Source organism: Habropoda laboriosa, unplaced genomic scaffold (genome assembly GCF_001263275.1).
Source record: "Habropoda laboriosa isolate 0110345459 unplaced genomic scaffold, ASM126327v1 scaffold387, whole genome shotgun sequence".
In the NCBI taxonomy this organism is placed as follows: Eukaryota; Metazoa; Arthropoda; class Insecta; order Hymenoptera; family Apidae; genus Habropoda; species Habropoda laboriosa.
In genome coordinates, this window is record NW_017100510.1 from 539,269 (window position 1) to 558,477 (window position 19,209).

Sequence of the window (19,209 nt, forward strand, 5' to 3'; positions counted from 1 at the left end):
TCAATCTTCAAATTTTCAATTCTCAAATATTTAACTCACAAATTTCCATTCTGAAATATACCACTCGCGAATTTTGACTCCCAAATGTTCAATCTTCCAATTTTCAATTCCCAGCTATTCAACCCACGAAGCTCAAATTCTCAAAGATTTAACCCGCGATGTTTGAATCGCAAATATACAATTTTGTAATTTCCAATTCTCAGTAATTCCATCCACGAAGCTCAAATTCTCAAAGATTCAACTCGCGAGTTTTGAATCCCGAATACTCAATCTTCAAATACTCAACTCACAAATTTCAATTCCCAAACGTTCAACTCGCGAATTTTAAATCCCAAATATTCAATTCTCAATTATTCACTCCACGAATCTCAAATTCTCAAATATTCAATTCTCAATTATTCACTCCACGAATCTCAAATTCTCAAATTCAAAATTCCCCGCCATTCAATTCTCAAATTCCCCGAGAATTCCTCTCAAATGTGCTAAATTTTCAATTTCCACAATCCCCCCAACATCCAAACACTCAGTTCCGAAAAATTTCCAACTACAACCCCAAACTTCCCTCTCGAAGCCATTCATAAACCCAAATTCCTCCGATTTAATTCCAAACGCAAAATCCCCCGATGACCACCGTGAAATTTGCGAAAAACCAAAGGCACACAGCCAACCACAGGAGATCTTCCCCCTTTCCGAACGACCCCCGCGTGTCGCACAAAAGGGGGCGACAAGAATAACAGCGTCGTGGAAGGAAAAGAGAGTCCCTACGCGCGTACTACATTACGCATTGTGTGCTTACAGTTTATAGGGTGGCCTTCCAGCGATCATCCCTCGGCAGTTAACTCAAATTGCATTATGGGAGGGCTGGTCGCGTTCTGGGGACGATTGCGTGGGCTCGAGCTCACGATCCACCCCTCTCCCTCTCCAGAAACACCACGGATCTCGTAACACGCTGTGCACTTTACAAACCCGGCGTATTTGCACGCGTCCACCCGTTATCGATCGTGATAACGCGGCTCATCCGCTCTGAAACTAATTTTCCGTGTGGAAACGATAGTGTCGCGCGTGATACCGCTCGAAAGGGTGTCCCTTTCCAATTGATTTGCATTTTATTTGCCTCGGTAATTGGCCAAATTATCCCTACTTCTAATAGATTATTTTCATTTCTTCTTTTTTTCAGGAATACAAGGGGTGTCCTTTTTAACATAGATAATGTGACATTTTGTGTATGAATTTAATTTGAATTTAAAATGAAATTTGAACGATTAAATGAATTTGAAATTATTCAAATTACGAAAATTTCCATTTTCTAATTAATTTCCAGGATCGCTGTTTCCAGAATTACAATTTCCAGGATTGGCATTTTCAAGAGTCTTCAGTTAATTTTCACTAAATTTCACAGATCGTGTTACTCTCTCGTCTCAAAAATTGAACAACACCACCTACCACCGAGTTTCACGCAAATTGTATCAATTTCTGACGCATCGGAGCGCAAAGTGCGCTCGCGCGCACAGTGGACACGTGTGTAATGGAGCATCCCCGCGTCTATTTGTTTAATAGGGATTATTGTGTAGCTCGTAGGGTGGCGAATTGAAAGCAAATGACACGTGACGCCCTTTTACCTTCGCCTCTTTGTGCTCCGTCGAGTGCATCCTACGAAACGAGCTTGTTATCCAGACATTCCAAATCGGTTCCTCCCTCTTCCTGCAATCCAATCGGATTGTCCATTTTAATAGCCGTTCGGTCTCCTTGTCACGCAACGTTAATTCCAACGGGTGGAGATTTGGCGAATTTGTCGAAAAATAACGCTCAAAAATTGGACAATTTGTGCTGTACTTTGTTTGTTCTGGAAATTTTTAGACAGAACAGTATTGTCCACTTTATTCCGAGTAAACGTGTGTTTAGGCACGGAGCGTGACTTCACTGGACGCTGTAGCACTTCTCAAGTTAAGTATCATACGGTTTAACGTCGATACTGCTTCGCCGTCTTCTTGGCAACTTGGAAGAATCGCTCGAAATTACACGTTCCCCCCGTAGCAGCAATCGAAAAAATCGAAACGACCGCGGCGAGGGTTAAGCCCCGTTCACGCTTCAAAAACTGTCGAGTAACACAACTTTTCAGTCTTCTGTAATAACACCCTGCTATTCTATGAAACACTGAATTAAAGATCTATATTACTCTTCAGTATTACAGAATTTTGATAAAAATTTCAATATTTTTGAACGGAACAAATTTTCTGAAATATCGACTGAAAAAGTTGCACAATAAGCGAATTATTGTTCCAGCATTGACGTATTCATATAGTATCTTAGAATTTAAAAGAATTTGCACGCGTTGCGAAGTTTTAGAAATATTTCGTTTTTCAAGTGTAATCGGGGCTTAACGAGAAACTTCACCGCAAGCCAGTTTTTCCTGAAATGTTTAACTTTGAAATTTGTGCAAAACGACCAGACGAGCACTATCTCGTCTATCTAGCTTACATTGTACGATCAGATTACATTATGGCCTAAGATTGCAAGTGTGTACCGGGCTTAAGCACCGCGAGAAACGACCCGGAGAATCGTCCCGTCCACCTACTTTGTAAAACTGCCGTCGGCGATCGTTCCCTTATTCGCAAACGCTACAACAAATTCAATCACAAAGTTAATTTATTGTAATCGACACGTTCAACCTGTACAACGCGAGTTTTGCATTTTTGCCCATTACGGAAACCTCGTTAAATGAAAATTTCACGCTTCTTTAACATGCTCAATCGCTCGCGCCATTTATCCCACGATCAGTTTCAATCAATTTTAATCAATGACCAAATTATCCTCTACTTACGTTCAATTTTCACTTTTCACAACGTGTGAAACCTTCTCGAATTTTTTCGTACAAGCGTTTCGCAGGATCCTTCAAGTATCGTCGAGGCTTTATCAGCCTCGTCGCGGTTCAATCGCCTAAACGGCGTCGACGCCCGTTTATACTCGCTGTGACTCGAATGGAGAAACAGAGCAAATTTCGAGCGGGAAAACACAAAATCGCGAAGAGTGTGTTCGTGTATTTTCAGCTACGGTGCAGCGTTAATTAGGTAGTTCGAGTCGGTCAAAATGTCGATTAATTAACTTACGTTAACCCTGTTCTTCTCTGTCATTTTTCTTCGCCCGTGTTAATCCTTGATAATTGTATTAATATCTTTGGAGCAGAGGGTTCGTGAACGATATTAATTGACCTTTTCTGGTATTTAATTGACGTTTGTCAATTATGGCGTAAGACAGTTTTGTTGGAGCGAGGGAAATGTTTCAACCCTTTGCCGATGGAGGATTAAATACCTACTGATTACCTGTACGATGTTAATTATTTTTTTTTTGAGCCTAGTACGGTCTTCGGGTCTTTCTTCACCCATCGCCTTCTTACTTTTTTCCTAACTTTTGATGTTGTCAAGTTTGCGTTCTCTTGATACTGTGTTAAAAATTTATCGAGTAGGTTTATACGGCCTGTTGGTGAGGAAAATTGAAGTGTTCGGGTGAAGAAGGACCCAAAATGCTGTGCCTGGGTCATTTCTGACCCGAAAATCTTAACTGTGTAGTTTAGAGTTAAACTGAATGGTATTTGTTATTTCGTGGTGCGAGATATCGTTGGAATTAAACGCAAAGATGTAATAGGATTAATCTATATATTCTTGATGAAGATTACATTGCATCGAAGTGCATTGGAAAGAACTGAACTGTAACAATTGAATATCGGGCGCGAGGCCCAGAAGCGCCTCCACCGTGCTAGGCGGCGTTGGTCCTGTTGCCAACCGATTGCGGGCAGGGCGTCGCCTTTACCGACTAATTTACAATATTTTTTTTCTTTCTCATCTTTATTTACAATCTGTCCCATAGGCCAATAAGTCAATTTTATAAATACTGCAATAACATGTGAGTACTTGCCCATTGGCCAGTACTCCTAGTCAGGTTACATATGTTTTTCTATTTTTGAATTAGTTAAGGTATGAAAGTGTCGCAGAATTTTATATTTCTTCAGTCTTGTTGCGGATATTTCGTTGTCGAGTAAATTGGTGCCAGCTGGTTTGGATGCACTGCTAATCTATTCTTGTATTTTTCATACATATTTGTGATTTCTTCCTTGACTGTTGGTATTTTTAAGTCCTTCCTTATTATTTCATTAGGTACGTACCATGGAGTATGGTTTTAGAGCTTGAGGCAGATCCCCACAGTTGAATTCCGTACGTCGAGATGGGCTCTAGTATACTTTTGTATATCGATATTTTATTTTCAAGTGTGAGCTTTCATTTCCTTCCAAGTAGCCTAAGCTTTAGATTCAACTGCTTCCTTTTTGTCCAGATGTGTCTCTTCCACGTTAGCCTCCGATCCAGGTGCATACCAAGATCCTTTACGTGATCGTTTTGTGCTATGATGTTTATCGTTTAAGTATACGGGTGGACATGTTTACGAAGAGTGACAGCTACATGCGATGACTTATTTTCATTTACTTTTATCCGCAATTTTCCAAGCCAGGTTTGTATTTTATTCGGATAGATTTGTAGGTTGTTTGACGCAGTCACTGCGCTTGAGTTTTCTGATAAGATAGCTGTGTCATCTGCGTACGTATTTACAACAATAATGAAATTATATTTTTTTTAAATATTACGTTCATGAGTTGCTAGACACATGATTGTGCTAATTATTTTTGTCTCTCAAGAATATCTGAGTTTATTGATTTATTCGTAATTCTTTATGAATGTGTAATAGATTCGTCGCTCTGAAAGGGTTAATTTTGTGCCTTCTCTAATAATTCTCTAAACAATTCGTAGAAATATCTCGGCCAATTAACACAGCAACCAGACAATTATACACAGTCTCGTTCAACTTTCTCCAGCCACTCTCGCCTACGAAAAATTCCTGAAAAAGACGCAGCTCAGTTTCCGAAATATCAGAAATCTAAATATACACCAACCATAAATCTGCCTCCGCGTGTCTGTAAATCACATTCTCCCGAGCCGTTCACCTAACGAGCGATTCATTCCTGTTAATTGTACCCGACGTATCTCTCCTCGTTTCCAAAATTTCCACGATCGTTCGTCACCCGATGGAAAAATTCGTCTTCCAATTGGGAAAAGCTTGAAAAATCCTGGAACGACGAGAGAAACGAGACAGCTGAAAGGAGAGAGAGAGAGAGAGAGAGAGAGGGGAGAAAATCGGTGGGAATAAGGGTAGAAGTTTCCAGGAACGAAGAGAGATAGGCAACGAGGGAGAGAGAGAAGATCAATTCCAGGCAATATGTAGAACGATTTCTCTCCGTTTCTGGATACGCGTCGTAACGAGAATTCACGGCGCCCCCACGGTGTATTCTTTATTCCAGTCGACGATTTATCCTCTGTCGCGTTTCCCGGAGGGTTGAAGGGGCGGAGGAGGAGTGCCAGGCCATCTTCTCGCCGGGAAGAAGGTTTTATTGGGCTTTTTATGGGCCGAATAAACGGTCCCGTTACGCGGATTTGCATGGAACTTGTTGTGATTCACCGCCACCCCTTCTTGGCCCGCCGCGCCGCTTTCTTCCCTGTCACGCGGTTGACGAGGAGGAGGAATGTGGAGGAACTGTGGAATGTGTCTTCCATTGTTTTAGTTGAGAATTTCTTGCTTTTAGAAATTTTCTTTTTCCAGAGGAAACTGGATGTTTCACGTTTTAATTAATCTCTGATGTGGAAAATTGTGTAATGATGAATCACATTGAATAATCGTATTGAATTTTAAAATGATCGCCAAATTTAATAATATTGAAATTTAAAGTGATCCCTAAATTTAAGAATAGTCGGAATTAAAATGATCGCCAAATTTAATAATATTGAAATTTAAGATGGCGCCAAATTTAATAATATTGAAATTTAAATGGTCACCAAATTTAATAATATTGAAATTTAAAGTGATCCCTAAATTGAAGAATATCCAAGTTTAAAAAGATCCCAGAATTTAATAATATCGAAATTTAAGATGGCGCCAAATTTAATAATATTGAAATTTAAAGTGATCCCTAAATTGAAGAATATCCAAGTTTAAAAAGATCCCAGAATTTAATAATATCGAAATTTAAGATGGCGCCAAATTTAATAATATTGAAATTTAAAGTGATCCCTAAATTGAAGAATATCCAAGTTTAAAAAGATCCCAGAATTTAATAATATCGAAATTTAAGATGGCGCCAAATTCAATAATATTGAAAATTAATGATATTCGAATTTAAAACAATCCCAGAATTTAACAATATTAAATTTTAAAACGACCACGAAATTCAGCCACATTGAAAATTAAAAGGACCACCAAATTGAATGACACCGGTGACCACCAAGGAAAGCTTTCCAATGGCGTCCGTGGGGGCAGTTCTTCCGCTATACCGGAAGCCGTCCGAATAATCCGCTGGTCCCGCGTTGACATTGTAAACAGGGTCTCGGTGTTGGGAAAATATTATTCGAAGGAGGGTCCGTCGGAACCCTTCGGAGATCTAGTGAAAGCGATACACCGTTTGTAGCTGTACCAGGTGGCGAGTCTTGGCAGATAACATTAAAGCCAATAAAGAAAATATCGGCGGCTAAGTAGAAGGAACCTGACAAAGAGGGACCCTGGCTTGGAGTAATGGCGAGTAATAATGGCGGAATAATGGAAAAATAACAAGGAGTCTGGCTGTGTGCTGGCTAAGGCGCGAGAAACGTTGCGGTTTAGTGTAAGAGGAAGAGTCATAGTCAGGTTGAGTGTCCGAAATTGGAGATTGAAAGAGAATTTACCAGGACGAAACAATATTTTCGTAGATCAGTGTGGAGAAAGGGCAATTATAAAGTCATTAAGAAAAATTGAGAGGTAAGGAAATTTTTTATGTAGATCACACTTTTTCACTTAGCAAAAATTCGTATTTTGAATATTCGTAGTTATGATTTTCATATTATTCGTATCCAAAAAAAAAATTAAATATTTCAATTGTAAAATATAATTTTAAAATAAATTCTAAATTTTAAGTTAAATTTCAAAATATTCAAATGTTAATATTTAAAATATTCTAAAGCATTAAAAAATCTGAAATATTCTAAAGCATTAAAAAATCTGAAATATTCTAAAGCATTAAAAAATATTAAAATACGCTAAATATTTTCGCCTTGGCAATGTTTAGCAGTAGTTTCATCACTGCCCAAATATTTTTCCGAAATCTAGTTCACCCCATAACGCACGCGTTAATAATTCCCCCAACTTTCTCGACATTCCCTCGGTTCCATAAAAATCCCGAAAAGTGGCAGTTTCGGCCCGAAGACACCGCGAAGAGATGTAGAATCGACGGAATTCCACGAAGCGGAATATACAGCGAAAAAGAAACGTAACGACCGGTCGGAGGAAATTTAATTGCCCGGCGAACCGGCGGGGACACGGTGTTCCCTCGGCCGTGTTTCCACCGGAATCAAAGGCGCCCCGATCGGTCGAGTGGTAACATTAAGTGTTTCGACAACGGGCGTGTTCGAGATAAGGGCGACACGAGGAACGGGCGAACAGGAAACGGCCAGATGCGCGCCGAAAGTCGATCGCGGGGAGAACGTGTGCCTCCTTCTTCCTTTCTTTCGCGCGCCGTCCAAATAAGCCGCAAGATAAGGACGCGAGAGGGAGGGAGGCGGTGTGTCGCGCGACTAATTTATGTTTCTCGAAAGCTGTTTCGAATTTAGGGAAAGCGCGTGCCCAACAATTTTTTCCCCTTTCCTCTTCGTTTTCGCGTAGATACTTGAGATGAATCTTTTTTTTTTTTAGATTCACGTTTGTAAGTGAATGTGAAGCAAACCTAAACAGGGCTGAAGATTTGTTTTTTAGGCTTCCTTTTAATCTTCTCTTAGTTTGTTTTTCTTTTTTTGTTGAGGAATTAGGTTTGCATATTAGTCATTTTTTAGTCCTTCTTAGGGATTTTTTTGTAAGTAAAGTATAAGCTTCTCGGTATCGGCATTTTGCATACATATTTATTCAAAACGAATTTAAGTCAGCTGTCGATAATGTAACACGCTGATAAAAGAACGGAAAACTAAAGATTATTTGGTCGCCTTGTCCTCTTACCTACGTTGGCGCGTAAGACATATTTAACCCTTTGCGATCGGTGCCGCCATAGTGGCGGCATTTCAATTTTGTTCTAGAAATCGGTGTCGTCGTTATGGCGGCATGATCTTTGTTTTGTCAAGTATCATACTTTGGAAAATTACAAAAATTAAAACGTTTTATTTTTACGCATTATAACTAGTATGTATTAAAAAAAATATATCAGTTTCAAAATATTCTGTTTTTCAATATCCTTATATATATAATAAATCAACTATGCAAAAATAACTTTAAAAATCTAAATTTGCTCCGACTAGCTGGTAGTCCAACCAGAGAAATGTGCCGATCGCAAAGGGTTAATAGCGTAGACGTCAATATCTAAGCGGCTCATACACGATAGATTGTTATTGTAAAGGAAGCCTCGGGAAATGTATCAGTATTTTTTAACAGTTAGAAAACTAAAATGTAAATATTTTTTTCCTGTTCGTGAATAATAAAAGTAGATTTCGGCGTATTAAAAAATTGCTTAAGGAGCTAAAAAATTTCTGGCTGCAATGAAAAATAACGTGCCACCACCAAAATTTGACAAAATCAGACGACATGTCGTCACTTTAACCATAATATTTCGGCTTTGTTTAAAGATAATATTTCGACCTTGGGCTCATTTCATAGCAATAAACATAGCAGTAATCGCTGCTGAAGTTTCAATTGCTAATTTGACACTGTTCCCACTTGGAATAATTTTGAAAAAATACCATTACCGAAATACAGTAAATTCTCCACAAGTGTCAGTCCGCAAGGAACCTAAACCTGACACTTGTAGAGTCAGGGACTACGTTTTCGAGCCTCGCGCTCGCCTTTGTAGTTTGCCGAACGTAGACAAGGACAGCGAATAAAAGATAAGCATGAAACGTGAGTCGAGGCAACCAAGCGATTTAAATACCAACTTTTTTAATTTTACGTCTTTTTATCCCGAAATTTTTCTTCAAACACGACATAATTTGAACAACATTTACTTATTAACACGTTCACTGTCACGCAAATCTCAGCAACATCTTAAAAAAAATTTCAAATGAAAAAAAGTAAAATTAAAGAAATTATGGTGTAGCGTTACACGCTTGACTGACAGCGAGCGAGATAACATAGGCGCAGCAATGACACAGCCTAGGCGTAGGCCATCTATACTGACACTTGTAGAATCCAAACTGACTGACACTTGTCGAGAATTTACTGTAATAGAGAAATTTTGGGAACATGGGATAAAAAAATTAAGTTTACCACGATGCACGTCCTTTGGCGTCGCGCAGGCATCTGTTCGCCTGTTTATGGTGTCTGCGCGACGTAAACTTAATTTTTTTCCGAGCGCTTGAAAATATCATTCCGGTCAATTACCGACTGCTCGAACGAGACCCGATCGTCGTCTATTGTTCATAGAAGAGTAACTGCGATAGCCCTATTCTATCCCTATTGGCTTACCAACAGCAGGCCGTCGCAAGTTCCCCTACATCTCCCACTTTTAGGCCCACTGTGACGTCAGAGGCTTCACTTTAGGTTTGTCGGACAGTACATCTAAATAACCACTGCACAGAAGAGAAGAAGAAGCCCCAGTTCCGCCATCTTCCTCCGTCCTCTTCCATTTCGTTCTCCTTTGGAGAAGCTCGAGGCGCGTTAACGATACCATCTCAAGCCTCTCCTCGACAAATTCATAAAGTACGGTTCATAAAACGTACCCTTAAGATAGACGACGAGAGACTGCGAGGGAAGGTGAGTTGTCGGGGTAAAGGAAAAGAGAGAGAGCTCGTAACTTGCGCGTAAACGGGCGTTGCGTTAAGTCGAGCGGATAAAATGATGGCTCGTGCGAACGGAGGCAGATGCATCCACGTAAGTGCAACTCTTGGCACTTCATAGCGGATCCCTCTTCTTCCTCTTCCCCTCGGACGCCGAGTCATCGACAGAGACCACGGGAACCCGTTCTGTCTGCTTGGCAACCATAAAAACGTCCTTCCGGTGATCGAGACGCTTCGTCATATTGGAAACGATTTTTTTCTTCCTTTTTTTTTTGAGGAGGAGGAAGAGTGAGTTAGGTGTTGGAGAGATGGAGGGGTGAAACGGTACCACTTTGCTGTTGGATGAGTTCGAGGGATTGATTTTGTGCCACCCTTTCAGAGTCGGGCAATTTCTCTTCGACTTTCCTAGTTTTCTTGGGGGTCGGTGTTTAGGCTTCGGGTGCATGAAACGTATTTTCTAGCGACGTATCACTTACTACGTACAGTGACTCTTACTAATATTCGGACACTCTTTAGAACAGTATAATTTTTTTTTAAATTGGATCAAACGACTTGAGTTTTTTTTGAGAAGTTAGGAGGATTAGTATACTAGATGACGCATATAAAATTTTTTCACGAAGAAAATTGTAAAGGTCACTGTTTACAACTTCTTTACCTGAGCTTGTAACGAAAATTTCAAACATACGTTTTGTAGATTTATGTCACTTATGCGCATGCTGAAAATTTCATCGAAATCGGTAGATGGAGAAACAAGCGACAGGCATCGATAGATGTAGGAATCTTCAGATTTATTACAATTATAGGCCGAAAGTCGTGAAATAGTGCGATTTTCACAATCTTTAACGATTTGTAGCTCGTAGTAACATTAACCAATTTCGATGAAATTTTCAGCATGCGTATAATTGGCACAAATCTACAAAACGTATTTTTGAAATTTTCATTACGGCCTCGGATAAGAAAAGTTGTCGAACGTGATCTTTACAATTTTCTTCGCGATTTCCACCAGTTGCAATTTTTTCAAAAAGTGTTATACGCGTCATCTAGTACACTGATCCTTCTAACTTCTCAAAGAAACTCAAGTCGTTAAGTCCAATTAAAAAAAAGTCATACTGTTCCAAAGAGTGTCCGAATATTAGTAAGAGTTTTTTCAAAAAGTTTTACACGCGTCATCTAGTATACTAATCCTAACTTCTCAGAAAAATCTCAAGTCGTTGAGTCCAATTTCAAAAAAGTTATACTGTTCTAAAGAGTGTCCGAATATTAGTAAGAGTGACCGTATGTCCATGTTAAACTTACTATGCTTTACTTTTTTAATTTTCTTAATTTACTTTTAATTTTTTTCTTTTCTTTATATTTACTGTTTTGATTTTTCTTTTAATTTCCTTAATTTAATCTTAATTCTATTCCCCTTCTTTTTATTTACTCAGTTTTGATTTTTTTTTAATTTTCTTAGCTTAATTTTAATTTTGTTTCTCTTTCCTTCTTATTTGCTCAGTTTTTATCTTTTTAATTTTCGTAAAGAAATACAGGGCATTTCGTGAGAAGAAGCAAAAGTGATCTTCAGAGCTCTGTAAATCAATAATGTAGAAGAAAAAATAACTCTCTTAAAATCCTTCAACTTTTTCTCAACAATTTCTAAATAATTTCGAGTCGTAAAGTTAAGCGAATCACCCTGTACACATACGTGCACACAAACTCTCCACGGGAGCGTCGATACGTTTTCCAAGCACCCTGTATAAGGAGAAGAAAGAAGAAAAAGAGAAGAAAAATCTCTGCCAACCGAAGGATCATTTCTCGAAGCGCGGATGCTAATTGCACCGAAGAAGTGGAATTAATTAGCATTTGCTCGCGGTGGAAGGACCCGAGTAATATTCGTCAATGGCGCTCACAACCCCCGGGGGCCAAGCATCTAGACACACACTCTCTCTCTCTCCCTCTTTTATACACAGCAAAAGAAGGGAAGAGAGTGAGAGAGGGATGTGTTAAAACGTATTCTAATGCGTGAATGCGTGCGTGCTAGGCCGCGTGAGCGTGTGCACGATGGTTTAACAAGGGTCTGACAGGCTCGTTGCCGTTGTTATTTATCGGTTATGTCGGCGCATCTCCCATCTCGACGAGAGAGAGATATCTCTCTCTTTCTGTCTCTCCTCCTCCATTTCTTTCTTTATTCCTCTTTTCACGTCCCTCTTTCTCTCTCCCTCTACACGTAGCTTTGCCTGGTTGCTCTTCGCGCGTGTAGCACTTCTGTGGCCCTGCTTGGACACCAGTAGCGTAGAGTGTGCTTTGCGGTTATGGAAAATGGCGTGAAAGTGGCTGGTGAACATTTACGAAGGGTTAATGATTGTGCTGTTTTATTTGCGGGCTTCTGTGCGAAGCGGGGGTTGATAGGAAAATTCGAATGTTTCGTGGGATACCTCGCTTGTCGTTCGAATGTTCGATTACTGCATCGAATAAGCAATTTTGTGTTCGAATATTTCACCGAATACTCCATTTGGTATTCAAATATTCAATTAGTCTGCTGAATACTCCACTTGGTAATCGAATTTTTGAATGTTCCACCGAAAGCTCCACTTGGTATTCGAATATTCGAATGTTCCACTGAATACTCAATTTGGTGTTCGAATATTCCACCGAATACTCCACTTGGTATTCGAATTTTTAAATGTTCCACCGAACACTCCATTTGGTATTCGAATATTCGAATATTCCACCGAATACTCAATTTGGTGTTCGAATATTCCACCGAATACTCCATTTGGTATTCGAATATTCAATTAGTCTGCTGAATACTCCACTTGGTAATCGAATTTTTGAATGTTCCACCGAACGCTCCACTTGGTATTCGAATTTTCGAATGTTCCACTGAATACTGAATTTGGTGTTCGAATATTCCACTGAATACTCAATTTTGTGTTCGAATATTCCACCGAATACTTCATTTGGTATTCAAATATTCGATTACTCTGTTGAATACTCCACTTGGTAATCGAATTTTCGAATATTCCACCTAACACCCATTTGGTATTCGAATTTTCGAATATTCCACTGAATACTCAATTTGGTGTTCGAATATTCCACCGAATACTCCATTTGGTATTCAAATATTCGATTACTCTGCTGAATACTCCACTTGGTAATCGAATTTTCGAATATTCCACTAAACACTCCACTTGGTATTCGAATTTTCGAATATTCCACTGAATACTCAATTTGGTGTTCGAATATTCCACCGAATACTCCATTTGGTATTCAAATATTCGATTACTCTGCTGAATACTCCACTTGGTAATCGAATTTTCGAATATTCCACCTAACACCCATTTGGTATTCGAATTTTCGAATATTCCACTGAATACTCAATTTGGTGTTCGAATATTCCACCGAATACTCCATTTGGTATTCAAATATTCGATTACTCTGCTGAATACTCCACTTGGTAATCGAATTTTCGAATATTCCACCTAACACCCATTTGGTATTCGAATTTTCGAATATTCCACTGAATACTCAATTTGGTGTTCGAATATTCCACCGAATACTCCATTTGGTATTCAAATATTCGATTACTCTGCTGAATACTCCACTTGGTAATCGAATTTTCGAATATTCCACCTAACACCCATTTGGTATTCGAATTTTCGAATATTCCACTGAATACTCAATTTGGTGTTCGAATATTCCACCGAATACTCCATTTGGTATTCAAATATTCGATTACTCTGCTGAATACTCCACTTGGTAATCGAATTTTCGAATATTCCACCTAACACCCATTTGGTATTCGAATTTTCGAATATTCCACTGAATACTCAATTTGGTGTTCGAATATTCCACCGAATACTCCATTTGGTATTCAAATATTCGATTACTCTGCTGAATACTCCACTTGGTAATCGAATTTTCGAATATTCCACCTAACACCCATTTGGTATTCGAATTTTCGAATATTCCACTGAATACTCAATTTGGTGTTCGAATATTCCACCGAATACTCCATTTGGTATTCAAATATTCGATTACTCTGCTGAATACTCCACTTGGTAATCGAATTTTCGAATATTCCACCTAACACCCATTTGGTATTCGAATTTTCGAATATTCCACTGAATACTCAATTTGGTGTTCGAATATTCCACCGAATACTCCATTTGGTATTCAAATATTCGATTACTCTGCTGAATACTCCACTTGGTAATCGAATTTTCGAATATTCCACCTAACACCCATTTGGTATTCGAATTTTCGAATATTCCACTGAATACTCAATTTGGTGTTCGAATATTCCACCGAATACTCCATTTGGTATTCAAATATTCGATTACTCTGCTGAATACTCCACTTGGTAATCGAATTTTCGAATATTCCACCTAACACCCATTTGGTATTCGAATTTTCGAATATTCCACTGAATACTCAATTTGGTGTTCGAATATTCCACCGAATACTCCATTTGGTATTCAAATATTCGATTACTCTGCTGAATACTCCACTTGGTAATCGAATTTTCGAATATTCCACCTAACACCCATTTGGTATTCGAATTTTCGAATATTCCACTGAATACTCAATTTGGTGTTCGAATATTCCACCGAATACTCCATTTGGTATTCAAATATTCGATTACTCTGCTGAATACTCCACTTGGTAATCGAATTTTCGAATATTCCACCTAACACCCATTTGGTATTCGAATTTTCGAATATTCCACTGAATACTCAATTTGGTGTTCGAATATTCCACCGAATACTCCATTTGGTATTCAAATATTCGATTACTCTGCTGAATACTCCACTTGGTAATCGAATTTTCGAATATTCCACCTAACACCCATTTGGTATTCGAATTTTCGAATATTCCACTGAATACTCAATTTGGTGTTCGAATATTCCACCGAATACTCCATTTGGTATTCAAATATTCGATTACTCTGCTGAATACTCCACTTGGTAATCGAATTTTCGAATATTCCACCTAACACCCATTTGGTATTCGAATTTTCGAATATTCCACTGAATACTCAATTTGGTGTTCGAATATTCCACCGAATACTCCATTTGGTATTCAAATATTCGATTACTCTGCTGAATACTCCACTTGGTAATCGAATTTTCGAATATTCCACCTAACACCCATTTGGTATTCGAATTTTCGAATATTCCACTGAATACTCAATTTGGTGTTCGAATATTCCACCGAATACTCCATTTGGTATTCAAATATTCGATTACTCTGCTGAATACTCCACTTGGTAATCGAATTTTCGAATATTCCACCTAACACCCATTTGGTATTCGAATTTTCGAATATTCCACTGAATACTCAATTTGGTGTTCGAATATTCCACCGAATACTCCATTTGGTATTCAAATATTCGATTACTCTGCTGAATACTCCACTTGGTAATCGAATTTTCGAATATTCCACCTAACACCCATTTGGTATTCGAATTTTCGAATATTCCACTGAATACTCAATTTGGTGTTCGAATATTCCACCGAATACTCCATTTGGTATTCAAATATTCGATTACTCTGCTGAATACTCCACTTGGTAATCGAATTTTCGAATATTCCACCTAACACCCATTTGGTATTCGAATTTTCGAATATTCCACTGAATACTCAATTTGGTGTTCGAATATTCCACCGAATACTCCATTTGGTATTCAAATATTCGATTACTCTGCTGAATACTCCACTTGGTAATCGAATTTTCGAATATTCCACCTAACACCCATTTGGTATTCGAATTTTCGAATATTCCACTGAATACTCAATTTGGTGTTCGAATATTCCACCGAATACTCCATTTGGTATTCAAATATTCGATTACTCTGCTGAATACTCCACTTGGTAATCGAATTTTCGAATATTCCACCTAACACCCATTTGGTATTCGAATTTTCGAATATTCCACTGAATACTCAATTTGGTGTTCGAATATTCCACCGAATACTCCATTTGGTATTCAAATATTCGATTACTCTGCTGAATACTCCACTTGGTAATCGAATTTTCGAATATTCCACCTAACACCCATTTGGTATTCGAATTTTCGAATATTCCACTGAATACTCAATTTGGTGTTCGAATATTCCACCGAATACTCCATTTGGTATTCAAATATTCGATTACTCTGCTGAATACTCCACTTGGTAATCGAATTTTCGAATATTCCACCTAACACCCATTTGGTATTCGAATTTTCGAATATTCCACTGAATACTCAATTTGGTGTTCGAATATTCCACCGAATACTCCATTTGGTATTCAAATATTCGATTACTCTGCTGAATACTCCACTTGGTAATCGAATTTTCGAATATTCCACCTAACACCCATTTGGTATTCGAATTTTCGAATATTCCACTGAATACTCAATTTGGTGTTCGAATATTCCACCGAATACTCCATTTGGTATTCAAATATTCGATTACTCTGCTGAATACTCCACTTGGTAATCGAATTTTCGAATATTCCACCTAACACCCATTTGGTATTCGAATTTTCGAATATTCCACTGAATACTCAATTTGGTGTTCGAATATTCCACCGAATACTCCATTTGGTATTCAAATATTCGATTACTCTGCTGAATACTCCACTTGGTAATCGAATTTTCGAATATTCCACCTAACACCCATTTGGTATTCGAATTTTCGAATATTCCACTGAATACTCAATTTGGTGTTCGAATATTCCACCGAATACTCCATTTGGTATTCAAATATTCGATTACTCTGCTGAATACTCCACTTGGTAATCGAATTTTCGAATATTCCACCTAACACCCATTTGGTATTCGAATTTTCGAATATTCCACTGAATACTCAATTTGGTGTTCGAATATTCCACCGAATACTCCATTTGGTATTCAAATATTCGATTACTCTGCTGAATACTCCACTTGGTAATCGAATTTTCGAATATTCCACCTAACACCCATTTGGTATTCGAATTTTCGAATATTCCACTGAATACTCAATTTGGTGTTCGAATATTCCACCGAATACTCCATTTGGTATTCAAATATTCGATTACTCTGCTGAATACTCCACTTGGTAATCGAATTTTCGAATATTCCACCTAACACCCATTTGGTATTCGAATTTTCGAATATTCCACTGAATACTCAATTTGGTGTTCGAATATTCCACCGAATACTCCATTTGGTATTCAAATATTCGATTACTCTGCTGAATACTCCACTTGGTAATCGAATTTTCGAATATTCCACCTAACACCCATTTGGTATTCGAATTTTCGAATATTCCACTGAATACTCAATTTGGTGTTCGAATATTCCACCGAATACTCCATTTGGTATTCAAATATTCGATTACTCTGCTGAATACTCCACTTGGTAATCGAATTTTCGAATATTCCACCTAACACCCATTTGGTATTCGAATTTTCGAATATTCCACTGAATACTCAATTTGGTGTTCGAATATTCCACCGAATACTCCATTTGGTATTCAAATATTCGATTACTCTGCTGAATACTCCACTTGGTAATCGAATTTTCGAATATTCCACCTAACACCCATTTGGTATTCGAATTTTCGAATATTCCACTGAATACTCAATTTGGTGTTCGAATATTCCACCGAATACTCCATTTGGTATTCAAATATTCGATTACTCTGCTGAATACTCCACTTGGTAATCGAATTTTCGAATATTCCACCTAACACCCATTTGGTATTCGAATTTTCGAATATTCCACTGAATACTCAATTTGGTGTTCGAATATTCCACCGAATACTCCATTTGGTATTCAAATATTCGATTACTCTGCTGAATACTCCACTTGGTAATCGAATTTTCGAATATTCCACCTAACACCCATTTGGTATTCGAATTTTCGAATATTCCACTGAATACTCAATTTGGTGTTCGAATATTCCACCGAATACTCCATTTGGTATTCAAATATTCGATTACTCTGCTGAATACTCCACTTGGTAATCGAATTTTCGAATATTCCACCTAACACCCATTTGGTATTCGAATTTTCGAATATTCCACTGAATACTCAATTTGGTGTTCGAATATTCCACCGAATACTCCATTTGGTATTCAAATATTCGATTACTCTGCTGAATACTCCACTTGGTAATCGAATTTTCGAATATTCCACCTAACACCCATTTGGTATTCGAATTTTCGAATATTCCACTGAATACTCAATTTGGTGTTCGAATATTCCACCGAATACTCCATTTGGTATTCAAATATTCGATTACTCTGCTGAATACTCCACTTGGTAATCGAATTTTCGAATATTCCACTAAACACTCCACTTGGTATTCGAATTTTCGAATATTCCACTGAATACTCAATTTGGTGTTCGAATATTCCACCGAATACTCCATTTGGTATTCAAATATTCGATTACTCTGCTGAATACTCCACTTGGTAATCGAATTTTCGAATATTCCACCTAACACCCATTTGGTATTCGAATTTTCGAATATTCCACTGAATACTCAATTTGGTGTTCGAATATTCCACCGAATACTTCATTTGGTATTCAAATATTCGATTACTCTGTTGAATACTCCACTTGGTAATCGAATTTTCGAATATTCCACTAAACACTCCACTTGGTATTCGAATTTTCGAATATTCCACTGAATACTCAATTTGGTGTTCGAATATTCCACCGAATACTCCATTTGGTATTCAAATATTCGATTACTCTGCTGAATACTCCACTTGGTAATCGAATTTTCGAATATTCCACCTAACACCCATTTGGTATTCGAATTTTCATTCCACCGAATACTCCACTTGGTATTCGAATATTCAAGCATTCGAATATCAGTAGAATTCGGATTTCAGCTTCGAACAGTTGAATGCTGTATAAGTGGCGCATCAAGTGGAATATTCGAATATTTGAAATGTACGAATTATTCGGCATGATCGAAAATTGAAACCCTTCGAATATTTGCATTATCCGTATAAGGAATTCGCATTCGAAAATATCTAAATTATTCGAGTTATCCGTATAAAGAATTCTTACTCAGAATTATTCGAATAGTCCGTCTATTCGAATTTTCACAGCCCTAGTATGAAGCTTGCTGATAAATCCAAGAATTCCCAATCTGTTTTTTATATAAATTTTGGTTTCGTAATTATTCTACGAGTTGCACGAGATGAACTAGAAAACTAATTCACACAAAACCTGTTTTATTTGACGTGCTAATTTTTACAATTGCAAAAGTAACGAAATAAAAATTCTACCGTCGACTTTCTCATGCCCCCGTCAGATTAATCCAGGGTTAAGAATACAGACACCTGTAAAATGGTATTCTCGAATTTATCTCCGGTCGTTGGCACGCACAGGCAAAATATTATAAAGAAAGCACCGCTGAACAATA